Raw genomic sequence first — 21,001 nt, 5'->3', positions numbered from 1 at the left:
CATTTTTCCCCCCAAGCGTGCTATTTTGAGTGTTGTGTCTAACGCATTCTGAGGTGTCGTTTTGCATGTGTTTTACTTAGAGTATATAAACAATTTCTCTCACATTTCACACTTATCACTCTCACTCACTCTAAAACCCTAAACCCTCTCTCGAGCATTCTCTGCAAGTTTCTTCATCTTCATCAATCTTCATCTTCTTCTTTACAATGGATGCTCAACAACAACAACTGTTCAACTACTCACAGCAAATGGAGTCTAGTTCCACCGCTCAAACCTCTACTGTTCCAACTCCAACCGTCACCGGTGTTTCTATAACCCCTGTTTTTCAAGAACCCCACATTCTTGACCGAGAACGCCACATAAACCTTTCAACTCCCTTTGAAGGTTTGGATGTTTTGTGTGAATCTTTGGTTGATTTTGACAACCTAAGAAGAAATGGCGTTGATCTTACTAAGGAACTTCGTCAACAAGGTTGGGAAACCTACTTCAACAGGCTTTATGGTCCTATCTACCCTCTTCTGGTCAAGGAATTCTGGAGACATGCTGATGCAGATGACCAATTCATTGTCTCTTTTGTTCTAGGGGTAAAGATTGTTATCACTGAAGCATCAATTGCCTCCTTGTTGAATATGGAGGAAAGTGGAGGAAAAAGGATTTACAACATTCCTCCCAGGTCTAAGCGCATCACTGAAGTCATCAACCCAACTATCTTCAAACCTAATGTTGAAGGAAACCCCTCTAAGAACAAAGAGCTACACCAGAACCTCCGAGTGTGGCTAAAGATCATTCTGGGTACTATTCACCATCGCCCAGCCTCCAACTCCTCTGATTACATAAATGCTGATCAAAAATGCATTTTATATTGTATTCAGAAGGTTATCCAGATCAACCTCCCTGTTCTTCTCTTCAGATATCTGAGGGATTCTGTCAAAGAAACCAGAAACAATATGAAGCCAAGATCTTACATCCCTCTGGGAAGATTGCTTTCTGATGTCTTCATTGAGCATGGATTGGTTGACCAACTGGAAAAGACCAGATGTATGGATGATCTGGCAATTGACGTTGGGAAGCCTCTGAATGCCAAAAACCTCAAAAGCATGGGAATCATCAAAGAGATTAGAGTCAAGCCCACTCTGGATACATCCTGGGAATCTCTAAAAGATCAGAGGAAGATGCCTCATGGCCTGGCCAGATTCTTCAAGAATGAGCCCAGAGACGCTGTTGCCCTCTATCTTCATCGTCTGTTGGAAGAAGGTTTTGATGTCTCTGATTTCAGCCTCGATGACTGTCTGGACTCTGAAGAAGATTTAGTCAGATACAAGAGAGGTGTTTCTGAGAGGAAGATAGCACCACCAGCAAAGAAGGCCAGACTTGACGGAGCTTCTGGAAGCGGATCTTCAGCTCCTCTGCAAATCTCAACTGGTAAGTCTGTTCCTCCTGTCACCTCTAATCTTCAGATGGCTTCCTCTAACCTTCTCTCCTCTCAACCCATTTTCACCACCTCTGACATAACACCCTCAATCATCAGAACCTCCCAACCTACACCAGTTCTAAACATAGCCAGAACCTTCATTCCTCCCTCTATACCTGCACAAACTCACCAAAGCACTTCTTCTTCTTCTTCATCCTCTGAACCTGAATCACCTCCCTACGTTACTGTTTCCTCTGACCATGAACCCTCTGATCCTGACTCCCCAACAATAGCCACTCTATTTGCTCATAGACTTGCTTCACAACAACCACAACAAACAACTTCACTTCCACAACAACAAACAACCACCATACCCTCTGACATTCAACCATCTGATCCCCACACCTCTGATATCATCCCACCAATCCTTCCCGCTGTCCCAGAACCAGAATCTGAACCTTTAGATTTAAACCCACTTTATGCTTCATCCCCCAGTCTTCAACCAGAAGCAGAATCTGAACCCCAACTTGAGTCAGAATCTGAACCTCAAACCTTGAATCTCAGCCCTCCACCTCATACCTCTGAACCAGAACCTGAACCTGAGCTTTCTAAACCTACCCTTAAGGAAGCCATCTTTATGATTGCAGAGGCTTCAGCTCAAAAGGTTGATTCTCTGGTCCTTAACTCTGAAATCAGTGATGATCCTGATTCTGTAAGGACACACTGGAACAGAGTCATTGGCTGGATGACATCTGAATCCTTTAGGCTGAAGAGCATATCTGAACAAGTCAGAAATGACTACATCAGAGATGCTGAGACAAGACTCCAGGAGAGACTTGCCAGAGAGGCTGAAGCCAGAAGGCTAGAGGAGGAGAGGTTGGCTAAGGAAGCTGAAGAAGAAGCAAAAAGACTAGAGGAAGAAAGACTGGCAAAAGAAGCAGAAATCCTAAGGCAACAAGAAGCTGAAGCTAAGGCTCTGGCAGATGCAGAAGCTCAAGCTGCTGCAGAAGCTGAAGCCCAGCAGGCTCTGACTCAGGGGGAGTCTTCAACTGCTGTTCCCATGATTCTTCAGACTTTGAAGGACCTTAAGGAAGATCAGAATATCCTCCGAGACAGAATGGACAAGCAAGATACGGTCAATGAGAACATTCAGAAGATGCTTGCCATGATCTTGCAGAAATTGCCTCAGAACCCTTAGGCACTTAGGATTTTATGTTTTGCTTGCCTTCTTGTTTTTGCTTTCTTGTTTTGTTGACTCTGATGTCTTGTGTTCTCTTGGTTTTCGTTTCTGCTATATTTTAATACAATGTTTTGTTTTTCTCTTCAATTATTTATTTGCTATGTCTTTTTGATTCTGACAAAAAGGGGGAGAAATCATTAAATAGCTCTGATGAAAATTGTCTAAAAACCTTAAGCACTCTGCAACAATTATAGAAATGGCTCTGATAAAAATAACTCTGATTAAATAGCTCTAACATTAAATTTAAGAAATTGCAGAAAGTTTTCAGAAATCTCATTACTTGGAAAGCTCTGGTAAGAACTTCTGAACTCCCTAGCACTAACTCAGGGGGAGCTTTTGTCTATCTGATCTTATTTTATTCATGTTTCATCTGCTATTTTAAGTTGTTTTGTCATCATCAAAAAGGGGGAGATTGTAAGAACAAAATTGTTCTACAACAGATTCCTTGATTTTGATGATAACAAAGGATGAAACCAAAAATGGCACCCTAACGAAAAGTTTCTAAGTGTGCAGGGTTCTAAAGAAAGAAGTAATAAATCTGATGATGTCATCAGATGCACAACAAGATCAGATACAAATTCTCAAGTATCAGAAGCATCTGAAGTGGAATCTCGTTCAAGAAAGTCTGACTCTGGACAAAACTACAAAGTATCAGAAGCATCTGAACATGAAGTAAAGTCTAGAAGCTCTAACTCTGAACAACGCCCTCTGAAGAATCTATTTAGATCAACATCAGAAGCAAGATTCCTAGTTTCTCCAGTTACACAAATACTCTGATTATGGATTTGCTAATCATGAAGAAGTAACGTTCAAGTCAAGTAAAGATTTTTAAATAGATTTCCTAAACAGAGAAAGAGACGTTAATCTCCACTTCCAAGAGAAAAGATACTACTTGTGGTAAGTAGTCACTTCAAAGATGAAAAGTTAAACTGCAGAAGCTATTTAAGTGATGGAGTAAACTCAGTTTAATATCCACCAGATTCAACCACTACTTCAACTCATATATAAATAGAGCTGCAATCAACATTCAGTAACAAGAAATCAACTAGTCAAAACTATACTGAATTATTTCACGCTCAAGAAAATCATCTTTGCTCTCAAAGAATTTCACTAAGCTTTTGCTTATTAAGTGAAAAATCTGTTCTTAAGTTTGTAATACTTGCTTTCTTAGAAGCACTCTAGATTACATATCTTGTATCTTTTATTTGTTTGATTTCCTCAAGTGACTCTGTGTAGTCTGTAGACTTGAGAAGACTAAGAGATTTTCTTCTCTCTTAGGTGTTGTTTGTAATCTTTCAAGATTAGTGGATTAAGTCCTTGTTGAAGGCGAAATCACCTTGGCCGGGTGGACTGGAGTAGCTTTGTGTTATAAGCGAACCAGTATAAAATCATTGTGTGATTTTCTTTTTGGAAAAGCGCTTATTTTTCAAACAATTCAAACCCCCCCTTTCTTGTTTTTCTCACCTTCACTATAAATTAAAAGGTCACCGTAGAGTTAAAGTTATTGGTTGGCACATTCTCAACAAATGGTATACCTGTGAGAAGTGAGCTCAGCAAAAGCGGCATTAACTGTCCCATATTGTGCCCCCAAGGGGCTTATTATAGAGGAAACAAAACCCATGTGAAATTGGGGAACCAGATGCAAATGTCGAAGACGTCGTGGATGCAGCCTCTGCCGCAGCTGCAGCAGCTATCAACACAGCTGTTGTCGATGCAGCAGCATCTTCTGCAAATTCTGCTCTGGAAGACCAGATCAATGCTAGGGCACTTAGGCTTAGTTATGTTTTCATAATGGCATATCTTCTTGTGAATAATTTGCATAAATAATAAATGCATTTAATCATGTCGTGTAACTGCAGTTCATAAGCTACCACATAATTAAACATGTATTAAGTATTTTAAGAGAGACCCTAAATGGAGGGGGTCAAAAGTGCATTTAAGTAGGGATGACAATGGATAGGGTTTGTACTCGTGTCTTATGGGTATGTAAGTACCCATACCCGTACATGTGACCCGCATTCCTATTAAAAATAAATAGATCAATTATAAGCTATCATATAATTTAAGTTTTAAAAAATATTAAAAAGTTTTCAAACAATTTATTGTTGAAATAAACGAACACTTATATTAAATATGTAATGGTTTAACATTATATACGTTTTATAATTGATAGACATATATTTTTATATAATAATATAAATTAAAACATATAATATAAATATAAATACATAAATATATAATATGCAGGTATATGGGCGGGATGGGTACCAAGGTGCTCATACCCACTTATTTTTGTGGGTAAACCCGAGCTCATGCACGTATCCATTTTTACGGATTTTCACTCTATCCATTGTGGGTAAATTTGCAGGTGCCCATTGGGGATGAGTCAAATTGTCATCCTTACCTTTAATGATATTTTGAGAAGAAAAAAATATGGATAGAAATTTGAAGACTTTTAAGACAATACTTTTTTTAGACAGTCTATTAGTCACTTATTGTTTTGGTTAAAAATAAATGCATTATTCAAATGTTAAATATGATTTTAATCTTTCTAAATATATCGATTTTGAATTTTAATCCCTCTGATCTGGGTGATTCTCAAGGCTTATAACAAAATGTTGTAGTTGCATGTCTCTATTATCCTGATATTTTATTGTTTGTCTTATCATTTTCATATGTGTTTTTATTTCGATTCGTTGAGTCTCTTTCATGATTGCATTTTTCATATTTTGCGTGCATAAAGTTTTGATTAAATTTGATTTTGATTTAAATGCTCTTTGATCAATGACATACGATAGTGAAATGAAACCACCTTGTATTTTTGGACAAAATTTAATTCAAGGTAAAATCTGTAAAAGCTTTTGAAAATTTGAGATTATACAAGATTGATTTGAATCAGACAGTTTTACATTGAATTCGTTATTCTTATCAAATTGGATAATAGCTCAACTCAGGAATTTGATATTGATCAAAGTTTTTACTTGAATCAAAATTTATACATGATTCGAGTCAATTTCAATTTTCACAAATCATGGTTAATTTTGTTTGATTTGATTCAAATCAAATTTTCAACGTGATCCGAATCAAATTATTTTGCCTAAAAATCTTGTCAGTTATGGGCAATTTGATTCAAAACACTTTTTATTCTTGATTCGAATCAGAAGGCTTGTGAATTGAATCACATATTCCTTGTTTCAAATTAATTTGCACTTTTTTCAAAATTTAGGTATTTCTTTCATTTCACCTCATATTTGCTCATATGATTCAAATCATATTTTTCTTGATTCGAATCTAACTATATTTTTTCAACCATTTTGTAGAATATATAAATCATTTATTGTCATCACTCAAACATAATATACATAATTTTGTTAAGATTTTTCAGTGTCATTTTGTGTGAAAATCAATTTCTTCTATTTTGAGTGTTCAAAGTTTTGTTACGAATTTCTCACATCTTCAACTTCAATTGAGTTCAGATCTTGATAAGTAAAGTTATGAGATTGATTGAATGAGACGCGTACTTGAAACTAGCAGTTCTTTGAGATCTTGTTGAGTTTTCAGGTTGTTAGTAAAAAAGGGGATTGTCAATGTTGGTGATAAATTCCATTGAATAGAAACAGGTTCTTCTCTATACCATTGTCTTAGTAGTAACTGAGTGAAAGGCTACAGATAAGATGGAGTTCTTCTCGGATCTTTAAACAATATCACTGCCCAAAAAATCGGTAGGATCGGTAGGATCAAGAGATTTATAACTATACACAAAAACTTTGAACAAAATTGATGTTATTGAAAGGTTTTCTAATGGTGATAATGTATTTTTTTTATTTGTTTCATCCATCATTTTATGTTATAGGTTATATCTTACTGATTCAATAGATCTCGCAGTTTTAATGATTCAAGACGATGAATTCTATGAAATTGGTAGTCTTATATTTTTCAAAATCTTAGTGACACTTTTGCAAAGTTATTGCAAAAATAGTAACACTTTTATACTTATTGGTTGTCTTTGTTTAGATTGTGCTAGTTTGTTTTCTTGATTTTTGTCCATATATGTCCTTAATTACGTTGTGCTTGTTGATTTTTTAAATCAAATGGATTATTTTGGGATTTTAGTGTGTTTGTTTTAAATTTATGGTATTTTAGTTATGTTGTTTTATTTATGTTGAAAAATATGACATTTACATTAAGACAAACACACTAAAATCCCAAAATAATACATTTGGTTTTAAAAAAATTCAGCCTCTTTGGTAATGATTAATAATTTTGTAAATTATGTAGTAAATTGAATTGTAAACATAAGTTGGTCCGCCCCGCTCCGTCCCACTTTTGGACAGGCTTAAATGGGGCGGGACTAAACGGGACAGGTCGCCCGCTTTGCCACCCCTAGTCGTAATATTATAGACGGAGTTGAAGAAATTGAAATTTCTGAGAAAGAAAATATTGTGATTTCTAGTCAAAATATTGAGATAAATGGAGTTTTACAAGAAAGTGGTGAGGGTGACACTGTTAAGGAGTCAAATATTGTTCTTTTTGTTGGTCAAATTTTTTTTTGTGAGGAAGAAGCGTTTGTTTTTTTATAAGAGATATGCATATCAACACGGGTTCTCAGTTCGAAAAGGTAGATTCATCAAAAAAAATGGAATTGTGAGTAGGCGTGATTTCTTTTGCCATCATGAAGGTAGAACTTCCTTGAAAATCATAGAACCATTGAAAGAACAAAGAAATATATAATCAACTAGATGCGAATATAAAGCTCATTTGTGAATTTATTTGCAAAAAAACTCATGATATGTTTCTAAGTGATTGGCAAGTTACAACCTTTATTGTTGAATATAATCATACTTTGCTAACTCAATCAGAAGTGCGGTTCTTACCGGCTAACCGAATTATCTCAGATGATTATTCTGAACGAATTTTCTTGTTAAAGGAAGGTGGGTTTTCAGTTAGACAATTAATGTGTGTCATAGAGCTAGAAAAAAATGTGGAGCATGGTTATCTTCCATTTATTGAAAAAGGATGTTCGCAATATGTTTTTGAAAGTCAAGAAAAAAGTTGAAATAACCGATGTTGTTGATCTTCTTAAGTATTGTGAGGATGCAAAAAAGAGTTGCTCTAAACTTCAGTATGCATATACACTTGATGAAGAAAGAAGGTTAAAGCATATATTTTGGTCTCATACTTATTGTTTTGATTGGTACCAAGAATATGGCGATATTGTTGTGTTTGATACTACATACAAGGTTAATTATTATGAAATGTCATTTGGAATTTTTGTGGGTGTGAATAGTCATGGAAAGACTATACTTTTTGGATGTGCACTCTTACAAAATGAAAAAACTTATGCATTTCGTTGGTTGATGAAGGTAACTTTTAAGCTTAATTTCATAATTTTTCTTACATCATTTGTTATTGTTGTAAGAACAAAAACTGTGATACAACAGATTCCTTGATTTTGATGATAACAAAGGATGAAACCAAAAATGGCACCCTAACGAAAAGTTTCTAAGTGTGCAGGACTCTGATGACATCATCAGATACAATACCAGATCAGAAGCATATTATCAAATGATCAGAAGCTCTGAAGTAGAAACAAGCTCAAGAAAGTCTAACTCTGAACTAAACAACAAGTATCAGAAGCATCTGAACAAGAAGTAAGTCCTAGAACCTCTGACTCTGAACAACGCTATCTGAAGAATCTATTTAGATCAACATCAGAAGCAAGATTCCAAGGTTCTCCAGAAACACAAATACTCTGATTATGGATTTGCTAATCATGAAAGAGTAACGTTGAAGACAAGTAAAGATTTTCAAATGGATTTCCTAATTGAGAAAGAGACGTTAATCTCCAATCTCAATAAAGAAAATACTACTTGTGGTAAGTAGTCATTTCAGAAGAAAAAGTCATCCTGCTTTAGCTAAATATGTGATGGCGTAACTTCATCTCAATATCCACCAGTTTCAACTACTACTTCAACTGATCTATATAAAGGATTGCAAATCAACTTTCAGCAACACACGAGAGAACAATCAGCAAGCCAACAAGCCAAAATTATACTGAAACACCAAGTCAAGAAAAACACTCTTCTCTCTAAGATCTTCACGAAGCTTTTGCTTATAACGTGAAAAACTCTTGTTCTTAATACTGTAATATTTGCTTTCTTAGAAGCACTCTAGATTACATAAATCTTTCATTTATTGTTTGTTTGATTTCCTCAAGTGACTTAGTGTAGTCTGTAAACTTGAGAGGACTAAGAGATTTTTCTCTTAGGCGTTGTTTGTAATCTTTCAAGATTAGTGGATTAAGTCCTTGTTGAAGGCGAAATCACCTTGGCCGGGTGGACTGGAGTAGCTTTGTGTTATAATCGAACCAGTATAAAATCCTTGTGTGATTTTCATTTTGAAAAGCGCTTATTTTTCAAACAATTCAAACCCCCCCTTTCTTGTTTTTCTCACCTTCAATTGGTATCAGAGCTCCGGCTCTGTTATTGATTTTCTAATCAAACACTTAACCGTGTAGAGAGATCCAGTACGAGAAAAACAATGACCCACTCAAATGAAAGAGATTCCTACAATGCCAAGCCTCCTGTTTTTGATGGAGAAAAATTTGATTACTGGAAAGATAGAATCGAAAGTTTCTTTCTGGGTTATGACGCTGACCTCTGGGACATTGTCACAGATGGATACACACCTCCAGTCTTAAATGGAGCTGAAGTTCCCAGAAGCAAAATGTCAGAAGATCAGAAACGTGTCTTCAAAAATCACCACAAGGCCAGAACAATACTTCTAAATGCTATATCATACAACGAATATGAAAAAATCACCAACAGAGAGACAGCCAAAGATATACTTGACTCTCTGAAGATGACCCATGAAGGAAACTCACAAGTCAAGGAGACGAAGGCTCTGGCGCTTATCCAGAAATATGAAGCCTTCAAAATGGAAGATGACGAAGCTATAGAGGCTATGTTTTCTAGATTTCAAACTCTTATTGCAGGTCTTAAAGTGTTAGACAAAGGATACACGACTGCAGATCATGTTAAGAAGATAGTCAGAAGTCTGCCAAAGAAATGGAGACCTATGGTTACTGCTCTAAAGCTGTCAAAGGATCTGAACAATATCAGCCTTGAAGAACTTGTTAGTTCTCTCAGAAGCCATGAGATAGAACTAGAGGAGGATGAGCCTCAGAAAAGGAACAAGTCCGTAGCGCTTAAGTCCAGATCTGAAAGACGGAAGCCTGACAGAACCAAAGCTCTCCAGGCAGAAGCTGAAGATACTGACGATTCTGAACCAGAAGACTCTGATGATGAAGAAGAGTTGTCCCTACTAACCAGAAGAGTCAAGCAACTCTGGAAAAAGAGGAACAACAACTTCAGAAGACCAAGACCCAGAGGGGATCGATCAGAGTCAACTTCAAAAGGTAAAGCTAACAAAGATATTACCTGTTATGAATGTAAAGAAACAGGTCATTACAGAAATGAATGCCCCAAGTTGAAGAAAGACAACCCTAGAAAAGAAAGCTTCAAGAAAAACACCTTCAGAACAAAGAAAGGACTGATGGCTACCTGGGATGACAGTGAATCTGGATCATCAGAATCTGACTCTGATGAACAAGCCAACGTAGCACTTATGGCTACCACATCCAGCTGTTCAGACGAAGAATCTGAAGAGGTATTTTCTAAACTTTCTAGATCTGACTTAGAATCATGTTTGTCAGAAACTCTTACTTCTTATCAGAAATTAAAACAAAAGTTTAAAAACGTTAAAGGCTGTCTTAAAGCAAAATTTGAAGAGTGTAGTGAACTTGAGATAACAATTCTATCACAAGAAGATACAATCAAATCTTTAATGTTAGAAAGAGATGAAGCAAAAATAAAATTAGAAGAAACGTTATCTCAAGCACCACAAATTTCAAATAAAATTATTTACAAATATGAAGAAGCCTTTCAAGAATTTCTGAAGAATGGGATAGATAGGAATATTATGGCATCCATGATTTATGGAGTAAGTCAAAACAATAAAAGGGGAATTGGGTATGATCCTAATGAAAATAAAACTTCTGCAAGTGATAAAATTAAATCTCCTTTTTCATATCACTACACACACACACAAGAACACAAATTTAAAAATGCTAGAAGACCCAAAGTTGTAAGAAACTCTGGGAAAACTAATCTAAAAGGACCCAAGAGATTCTGGGTACCGAAAGATAAGATTATCTATGTTGCAGATATCCTATGCAGCAAAGTTCAGACACCAGTCATGGTACCTGGACTCTGGATGCTCGCGACACATGACGGGAAGAAAGTCTATGTTCCAAAGTCTGGAACTTAAAGACGCTGGATTTGTAGGCTTCGGAGGAGATCAGAAAGGAAGGATCAGAGGCTCCGGAACTATTGGTAATGGTACTCTTCCCTCTATATCTGATGTTCTTTATGTAGAAGGATTAATGCATAACTTGTTATCCATAAGTCAATTAAGTGATAACGGTTATGATGTAATCTTCAATCAAAAAACATGTAAAGCCATTAATCAGAACGATGGCTCTGTCCTTTTCACAGGCAAGAGGAAAAACAACATTTACAAAATAAATCTTTCTGAGTTAAAAGATCAAAATGTTAAATGTCTAATGTCAGTTCATGAAGAGCAATGGGTATGGCATAGACGCTTAGGCCACATTAGCATGAGGAAACTTTCTCAGCTAACTAAACTCGAGTTAGTCAGAGGCCTACCTAAACTGAAGTTTTCTTCAGATGCTCTGTGTGAAGCTTGTCAGAAAGGAAAATTTTCAAAAACATCTTTTAAAAAGAAAAATGTTGTTTCTACCTCTAAGCCTCTGGAACTTCTTCACATTGACTTATTTGGTCCTGTGAAAACAGCATCAGTTAATGGAAAGAAGTATGGACTAGTCATTGTTGATGATTACAGTCGCTGGACATGGGTAAAATTCCTAAAGCACAAGAGTGAGTCTCACTCTGTATTCACAAGTTTCTGTTCCAAAGTGCAAAAAGAATTTGACTCTAAAATTATTAGAGTCAGAAGTGATCATGGTGGGGAATTTGAAAACAAAGATTTTGAAGAATTATTTGATTCTAATGGAATATCCCATGATTTCTCCTGCCCTAGAACTCCACAACAAAATGGAGTTGTAGAGAGGAAGAATAGGACACTCCAAGAGATGGCCAGAACCATGATCAATGAAACTAATGTAGCAAAGCACTTTTGGGCAGAAGCTGTAAATACAGCGTGTTACATTCAGAATAGAATCTCTATAAGACCTATTCTAGAAAAGACTCCCTATGAACTGTGTAAAGGAAGAAAACCCAACATCTCATATTTTCATCCTTTTGGATGCTCTTGTTTTATATTAAATACTAAAGAACATCTGAACAAGTTTGATTCCAAAGCACAGAAAGGTATTATTTTAGGATACTCAGAACGCTCTAAAGGCTACAGAGTATACAACACAGAAACCAAAATTGTGGAGGAATCAATTCATGTCAGATTTGATGATAAGCTTGACCCTGAAAAGTCAAAGCTAGTTGAAAAGTTTGCAGATTTGGAGATCACTCTGGTAGAATCTGAGAAAACTCCAGAAGCAACTGTCACTCAAGACTCTGAAGAAATTAAATCTCCAGAAATTCCGAGGAAGGTCAAAAGTCGCATTAACGTATCTGAAGATTTGATTTTGGGAAACAAAGATGAACCTGTTAGAACCAGATCTACTTTCAGAACTTCTGAAGATATTCCTCTGGGACTAGTGTCTCTGATTGAGCCTACGTCCTGTGATGAAGCTCTTCAAGATAACGATTGGGTGGCAGCTATGCAAGAAGAATTAGATCAATTCTCCAAGAATGATGTCTGGGATCTCGTTCCTAAACCCATAGGCACTCATGTCATTGGAACCAGATGGGTTTTCAGAAACAAGCTGAACGAGAAAGGAGAAGTTGTCAGAAACAAAGCACGACTGGTAGCTCAAGGTTATAGTCAACAAGAAGGTATTGATTATAATGAAACTTTTGCTCCAGTCGCGAGGTTAGAATCTATTCGTCTTCTTGTATCTTTTGCTATTAATCATTCTATCAAATTATACCAAATGGATGTCAAGAGTGCATTTCTTAATGGTTATATTTCAGAAGAAGTGTATGTCAATCAACCTCCAGGTTTTGAAAACTCAAATTTTCCAGAACATGTTTTTAAACTTAAGAAATCTTTATATGGACTTAAACAAGCTCCCAGAGCTTGGTATGAACGATTAAGCAATTTTCTTCTGGAACAAAATTTTATCAGAGGGAAAGTTGATTCTACACTCTTCTGTAAAAACCTTAATAATGATCTCATGATATGCCAGATTTATGTTGATGATATTATTTTTGGTTCTGCTAATATCTCTGTTTGCCAAGAATTTTCTAAGTTAATGCAGGCAGAATTTGAAATGAGTTTAATGCAAGAACTAAAGTTCTTTCTGGGAATTCAAATTAATCAAACTCCAGAAGTCACGTACATTCATCAAAGCAAGTACATTAAAGACGTTCTGAAGAAGTTTGACATGACTGAATGCAATTCTGCAAAAACTCCCATGCACCCAACTTGCATTCTGGAAAAGGAAGAGGTAAGCAACAAGGTTTGTCAGAAGCTCTATCGAGGTATGATAGGCTCTCTTCTCTATCTGACTGCTACTCGTCCTGATATTCTCTTTAGTGTCTGTCTTTGTGCCAGATTCCAATCAGATCCTAGAGAATCTCATTTAACAGCTGTTAAGAGAATTCTTAAGTATCTGAAAGGAACTCCTAACCTGGGTCTGATGTATGAGAAAACATCAGAGTATAGACTCTCGGGTTATTGTGATGCAGATTATGCAGGAGATAGAATAGAACGAAAAAGCACATCTGGAAATTGCCAGCTTCTGGGAAACAATCTAATCTCCTGGGCTAGCAAAAGACAGTCAACAATTGCTCTATCAACTGCAGAAGCAGAATATATCTCAGCATCACTGTGCACAACTCAGATGCTCTGGATGAAACATCAGCTAGAAGATCTACAAATCTTTGAGAGTAACATTCCTATCTTTTGTGATAATACTGCTGCTATTTGTTTAAGTAAGAATCCCATTCTACATTCCAGAGCCAAACACATAGAAATAAAACATCATTTTATCAGAGACTATGTTCAGAAAGGGATAGTAACATTGAAGTTCATTGATACAGAACATCAATGGGCAGATATCTTTACTAAGCCTCTAGCTGAAGATAGATTTCTTTTTATCTTAGAAAATCTGAACATTAAAAATTGCCATGAGTGAAAAATGGCTCTGAAAATGTAAAATGTGAATCTGATGTAAACAAATGTACTTCTGCCTCTGACTCTGATACTTCTACCAAGTTAAGAAGATATCTGAGTTAGAAATCTTCAGAAACCAATCCTTTGGTATTCCTGAAGATCAGATACATCAACACGTGGAGCACTAAACGTCTAACCCTAGAACTTCTAGACAGCTGTCAAAAGAAATCAAAGGTCAGAACGTTTGAAATCTCCTAGAGCAGTGTGCGTACTGTTGGGATTAGACATTCATTTATTAGCTGTAATCATTTTTCCCCCCAAGCGTGCTATTTTGATTTTTGTGCTAACGCTGGAATGTGTGTCGTTTTGCATGTGTTTGAACTTAGGTATATAAACACTTTTCTCACATTTCACACACTTATCACTCTCACTCACTCTAAAACCCTAAACCCTTCTCTCAGCATTCTCTGAAAAGTTCTTCAATCTTCATCTTCTTCTTCTTCATGGATGCTCAACAACAAGAAGTTTTTAACTTCTCTCAACAGATGGAATCTAGTTCTAATCCCCAAACCTCAAACACTCAAACACCAACCGTTACAGGCGTCACCATAACCCCTGTTTACAAAGAACCTCACGTTCTTGACCGTGAACGCCACATTAACCTTTCAACCCCCTTTGAAGGTTTGGACGTGTTGTGTGAATCATTGGTTGATTTCGACAACCTAAGAAGAAATGGCGTTGATCTAACTGGAGAACTGCGTCAACAAGGGTGGGAGAACTATTTCCAAAGACTCTATGGTCCAATCTACCCTCTTCTGGTCAAGGAGTTCTGGAGACATGCAGATGCAGATGACAACTTCATCGTCTCATTTGTTCTGGGAGTGAAGATAGTTATCACAGAAGGGTCCATTGCCTCTCTGTTGAATATGAAAAGAAGTGGAGGAAAAAGGATTTACAACATTCCTCCTAGGTCAAAACGCATAACAGATGTGATAAACCCAACAATCTTCAAACCCAATGTTGAAGGAAACCCCTCTAAGAACAAGGAGCTACACCAGAACCTCAGAGTGTGGCTGAAGATTATTCTGGGAACTATCCACCACCGTCCAGCCTCCAACTCTTCTGATTACATTAATGCAGACCAGAAATGCATTTTGTACTGCATCCAGAAAGGTGTGAAGATCAACCTCCCTGCTCTCCTCTTCAGATATCTGAGAGATTCAGTCAGAGAAACCAGGAATAACATGAAGCCCAGATCCTATATTCCTCTGGGAAGATTGCTATCTGACGTCTTCATTGAGCATGGACTGGTAGATGAGCTGGAAAAGACCAAGTTGATGGATGATCTGGCAATTGATGTGGGGAAGCCTCTGAATGCCAGAAACCTCAAGAGTATGGGGATAATCAAGAAAATACAAGTCAAGCCAACTCTGGATACATCTTGGGATAGTTTGAAAGATCAGAGGAAGATGCCTCATGGCCTTGCCAGATTCTTCAAGAACGAACCCAGAGACGCTGTTGCCCTCTATCTTCATCGTCTGCTAGAAGAAGGTGTTGATGTCTCTGATTTCAGCCTCGATGACTGTCTGGACTCTGAAGAAGATTTAGTCAGATACAAGAGAGGTATTTCTGAAAAGAAGATAGCACCACCAGCAAAGAAGGCCAGACTTGAAGGAGCTTCTGGAAGCGGATCTTCAGCTCCTCTGCAATTTTCTACTGGTAAGTCTGTTCCTCCTGCTACCTCTGAATTTTTGATGGCTTCCTCTAACCCTCTCTCTTCACAACCCATTTATACCACCTCTGACATTACACCCTCAATCACCAGAACCTCCCAACCAACACCAGTTCTAAACATAGCAAGAACATTCATACCTCCCTCTAACCCTGCTCAAACCCACCTAAGCACTTCTTCTTCTTCATCCTCTGAACCTGAGTCACCTCCATATGTTTCCCTCTCTTCTGATCCTGAATTTTCTGACCCTAATTCTCCAACCATAGCTACACTTTATGCCCATAGACTTGCTTCACAACAAACACAAACCACAGAACCTGAAATAACTTCACCACTACAACAAACAACCACCATACTTTCTGAAAACCAACCCTCTGACCATCCCACTTCTGATATCACCCCACCAAACATTCCCGTTGTACCTGAAGAAGACTCTAATCATTTAGACCTAAACCCTCTTTATGCTTCTTCCCAAACATCTGAACCTTCACCAGAAGCAGAATCTGAACCTCAACCTGAATCAGACTCTGCACCTCAAACCTTAAATCTCAGCCCTCCAAACTTTCCACCTCATACCTCTGAACCAGAACCTCAACCTGAACTTTCTAAACCTACCCTTAAGGAAGCCATCTTAATGATTGCAGAGGCTTCAGTTCAAAAGGTTGATTCTCTAGTCACAAACTCTGAAATCAGTGATGATCCTACATCTGTAAGGACACACTGGAACAGAGTCATTGGCTGGATGAATCTGAGTCCTTTAGGCTGAAGAGTATCTCTGAACAAGTCAGAAATGGCTACATCAGAGATGCTGAGGCAAGACTCCAGGAGAGACTTGCCAGAGAAACTGAAGCCAGAAGGCTAGAGGAAGAGAGGTTGGCCAAGGAAGCTGAAGAAGAAGCAAAAAGGCTAGAGGAAGAAAGACTTGCTAAGGAAGCTGGACTCCTAAGGCAAAAGGAAGCTGAAGCCAAGGCTCTGGCAGATGCAGAAGCACAAGCTGCTGCAGAAGCTGAAGCTCAGCAGGCTCTAACTCTGGGGGAGTCCTCTTCTGTGATTCCTACGGTTCTTCAGACTCTGAAAGAACTCAAGCAAGATCAGAATGAACTCCGGGCCAGAATGGACAAGCAAGATACTGTCGACGAAAACATCCAGAATATGCTTGCTATGCTGCTTCAGAGAATGCCTCCGCCTCCGAACCCTTAGGCACTTAGGAGTTATTTGTTTTTGCTTGCCTATTGTTTTTGCTTCTGTCTTCTTTTGGATCTGATGTTTTTCTTGTTCTTTTGACTCTGATGTTTCGTTTGTTGCCTTTGTGCTTCTATCTATGAATTTTAAGTTTTTTTTTCTCTTTATCTATTTTTTCTCTTTACTTATTTTTACTATGTCTTTTTGATTCTGACAAAAAGGGGGAGAAAGTAATTATTAGCTCTGATGAAAATATTGTCTAAAACCATTAAGCATTCTGCAACATTTTTTTTATATATAAACAAAATTATCTAACTTGGACTTAAGAAATTGCAGAAATTCTCAGAAACCTCTGGTAAGAACTTCAGAACCTCTGAACTCCCTAGCACTATCTCAGGGGGAGCTTCTGTCTATCTGATCTAATTTTATTCATGTTTCATCTGCTAATTAAAGTTGTTTTGTCATCATCAAAAAGGGGGAGATTGTAAGAACAAAAATTGTGATACAACAGATTCCTTGATTTTGATGATAACAAAGGATGAAACCAAAAATGGCACCCTAACGAAAAGTTTCTAAGTGTGCAGGACTCTGATGACATCATCAGATACAATACCAGATCAGAAGCATATTATCAAATGATCAGAAGCTCTGAAGTAGAAACAAGCTCAAGAAAGTCTAACTCTGAACTAAACAACAAGTATCAGAAGCATCTGAACAAGAAGTAAGTCCTAGAACCTCTGACTCTGAACAACGCTATCTGAAGAATCTATTTAGATCAACATCAGAAGCAAGATTCCAAGGTTCTCCAGAAACACAAATACTCTGATTATGGATTTGCTAATCATGAAAGAGTAACGTTGAAGACAAGTAAAGATTTTCAAATGGATTTCCTAATTGAGAAAGAGACGTTAATCTCCAATCTCAATAAAGAAAATACTACTTGTGGTAAGTAGTCATTTCAGAAGAAAAAGTCATCCTGCTTTAGCTAAATATGTGATGGCGTAACTTCATCTCAATATCCACCAGTTTCAACTACTACTTCAACTGATCTATATAAAGGATTGCAAATCAACTTTCAGCAACACACGAGAGAACAATCAGCAAGCCAACAAGCCAAAATTATACTGAAACACCAAGTCAAGAAAAACACTCTTCTCTCTAAGATCTTCACGAAGCTTTTGCTTATAACGTGAAAAACTCTTGTTCTTAATACTGTAATATTTGCTTTCTTAGAAGCACTCTAGATTACATAAATCTTTCATTTATTGTTTGTTTGATTTCCTCAAGTGACTTAGTGTAGTCTGTAAACTTGAGAGGACTAAGAGATTTTTCTCTTAGGCGTTGTTTGTAATCTTCCAAGATTAGTGGATTAAGTCCTTGTTGAAGGCGAAATCACCTTGGCCGGGTGGACTGGAGTAGCTTTGTGTTATAAGCGAACCAGTATAAAATCCTTGTGTGATTTTCATTTTGAAAAGCGCTTATTTTTCAAACAATTCAAACCCCCCCTTTCTTGTTTTTCTCACCTTCAATTGTATCATTTTTTTAATTACATAATTTTTTTGTAGACTTTTATATCTTTGATGAAGAAGCCACCGAAGACTATATTAACATATCAAGATCCATGGATGAAAGAAGCAATTTCAAAAGAGTTGTCATCAACAAAACACAGTTTTTGCATATGGCACATCACTTTCAAGTTTAGTTGTTGGTTTAATGTTATACTTCGAGACAAATATCCAAAATGTTGTTCTGATTTTTATGACTTGTATAAGTTGGAGACACGTGAAAAATTTGAACATCAATGGCCAAAAGTTGTTGTTAAGTATAACTTGCAATCAAATAAACACGTGAAAGGGTTGTATGAAATTAAAAATTATTGGACACTCGCATATCTTCGTAACTATTTCTCTGATTGGAATGACAACCACTGGTAGATCAGAGAGTATTAATGCATTTATCAAAATATTCATAAATTCCCATACAAGTTTAAGTGATTTTACAAAGCAGGTATGTTCTGATATCTAAAATATCATCATTGTTATAATTTATACAATTATGTTTTGATTAATTTAAATTGATTTTAGATTGATTTACGATCAATGATATTAAGCAAAAAGAAGAGCATGACATAATGTTAGAAAAATGCAAAAGATTGAACATGAAGTTGATATCACCTTTGCAAGAGCAATCTCATAGTCTTTTCATAAGTTTCAAGAGGAGTTTGAAAGGTCCATCCAATATTCAATTCATATGAAAATGGTAATGTGTTTGTGTTGCGGTATTATAAAGATGTTAATAGTAGAAAATACATGATCTTTTGAGATGGTAAAATAGTTACATGTAGTTGTAAGCACTTTGAGTTTTAAGGGATATTATGTCTACACAGTATTTTTCTTCATAAAGATTGTCATGAAATCCCTTCTAATTACTTGCCATCACGATGGCGACTTCAAGTATCACATAAGGATGATGAAGTAAATCCCCAACCAATCAATATTATGTTTAAGGACCAAATAATATGTTACAACAATGAAGCTCATGTGAATGATATTGTTCAATGTGTTCCGAGACAAGATCGTCCTAAACCAAGACATCTTAAAAGTGAAAAAGAGCTTTCGCATACCATGAATACTTGTGGATTATGCAAAGACGTAGGACATAATATTGCAACATGTCCTCTAAAAGGAAATATTCAATTTTCTACTCACTAAAAACAGAAAAAAAAAAATTGTCAAAATGCAAGTTTAAATCCAGTTCTTCTAACTAAAACTTATTTTTATTTTATATTAAAAAACTTTCAGCATAACTCTTAACTCTTGCAGCAATATATTATTGAAATTTAAAACAAATCAATTTTATACTAATTTAAAAATAAAAATAAAATAAAATAAAAATGTCTTATGGATGATTCTAAACATTATTGTATTTTAAAGCAAATCAATTTTAAACTAATTTAAAAATAAAAATAAAATAAAATAAAAGTGTCTTATAGATGATTCTAAACATTCTCATTAAATTTAAATTTAGAATGAAAAAAACTGAATATGTATGAAAGGGTAATTTTGTCCTAATCATTTTTAATAAATATAAATTTTAATATTTTAATTACTATAGTTAATTATTATATTTCAAAATAAAGCAGGTGAAATAAATTATCATTAATTGCAGTTCATTAATTGCACTTTAACATGTGCCATGGGGTACAAGATAGCAAAACCCAAATAATATTTCACAATTCCAAATTATTTAAACAATCATCTACATTTTCTAAAACGGATCTCTTTAATTAATATTGCCGATTAATTATGTCCCACTTATTCACCTTTAGTAGGTAAAATTCCATCCATTAGGCTATTAGATTATTTTTACTCAGGTCAATATCGACACAATTCCAATTTGAACTCATGAACAAACAAGCACAAAACAAGCAACAGTATAATACGAGCAACACATAACACAAATGTTTACAATGTCACGCATGAAATAATCAGCTTAACATTGATTAACAAAAACAATGAAAACAAACTGAAAGAAAGAAAAAAAAACAATAATAAACTAGCGAGAACATATAAACAAGAGCTTGAGGAGATATATAGCTTAGACCCTGCAGTACAGCAAACAGAACAAAGTAGAAACTACAACCAAACAAGTCAGTATAGTATGTTCATAAGCCCTCACCCGGTGAATATTAATTAAAAGATTAAATGCAGAAAATCATGTCAAATGCATGTGAAAATGCCAAAAAAAACTCTAGCATTGTTCAGAAACAAAGTGTTGTCAGGTAGAGAAAATATCTCAAATATCCTAGTGACCAATATCTTCTTAGAAGAATCCTCCTTCCTTCAAGATATGCACTATATGTGAATACCCTATTTAGGGTATTCAAGACAACCAACAATGCGACTTAAGAGTTGGAAACTACCCTCTTTGACTATATGATAAAACAATAATCAAATCCATTTGTGATTTCCTCCACAATGTGACCAATTTATGTTGGTATGTTAAGGCTCAGGAGCTTTGGGTGGGGGGTAAAACCATGTGCATACAGTATATTCAATCCTTATCTGCTACTTAATACTCATTCACTTGAGTGATGTATTTTCCAACAATGCAGAGAGGCAAATGGTTATGTGGGCTATGTCAGCAAAGATATAATGCTTCT

At 36.1% G+C, this 21,001-nt stretch overlaps 1 pseudogene; it reads left to right on the top strand.

Moving 5' to 3' along the window:
• The first annotated feature begins 7,630 nt into the window (after nt 1-7,630).
• Nucleotides 7,631-19,550, top strand: LOC127138193 (protein FAR1-RELATED SEQUENCE 11-like; annotated as a pseudogene).
• The last annotated feature ends 1,451 nt before the right edge of the window (nt 19,551-21,001 follow it).

The sequence above is a fragment of the Lathyrus oleraceus genome, chromosome 4 (genome assembly GCF_024323335.1).
Source record: "Lathyrus oleraceus cultivar Zhongwan6 chromosome 4, CAAS_Psat_ZW6_1.0, whole genome shotgun sequence".
Lineage (NCBI taxonomy): Eukaryota > Viridiplantae > Streptophyta > Magnoliopsida > Fabales > Fabaceae > Lathyrus > Lathyrus oleraceus.
This window is presented reverse-complemented; position numbering and strand designations above follow the sequence as displayed.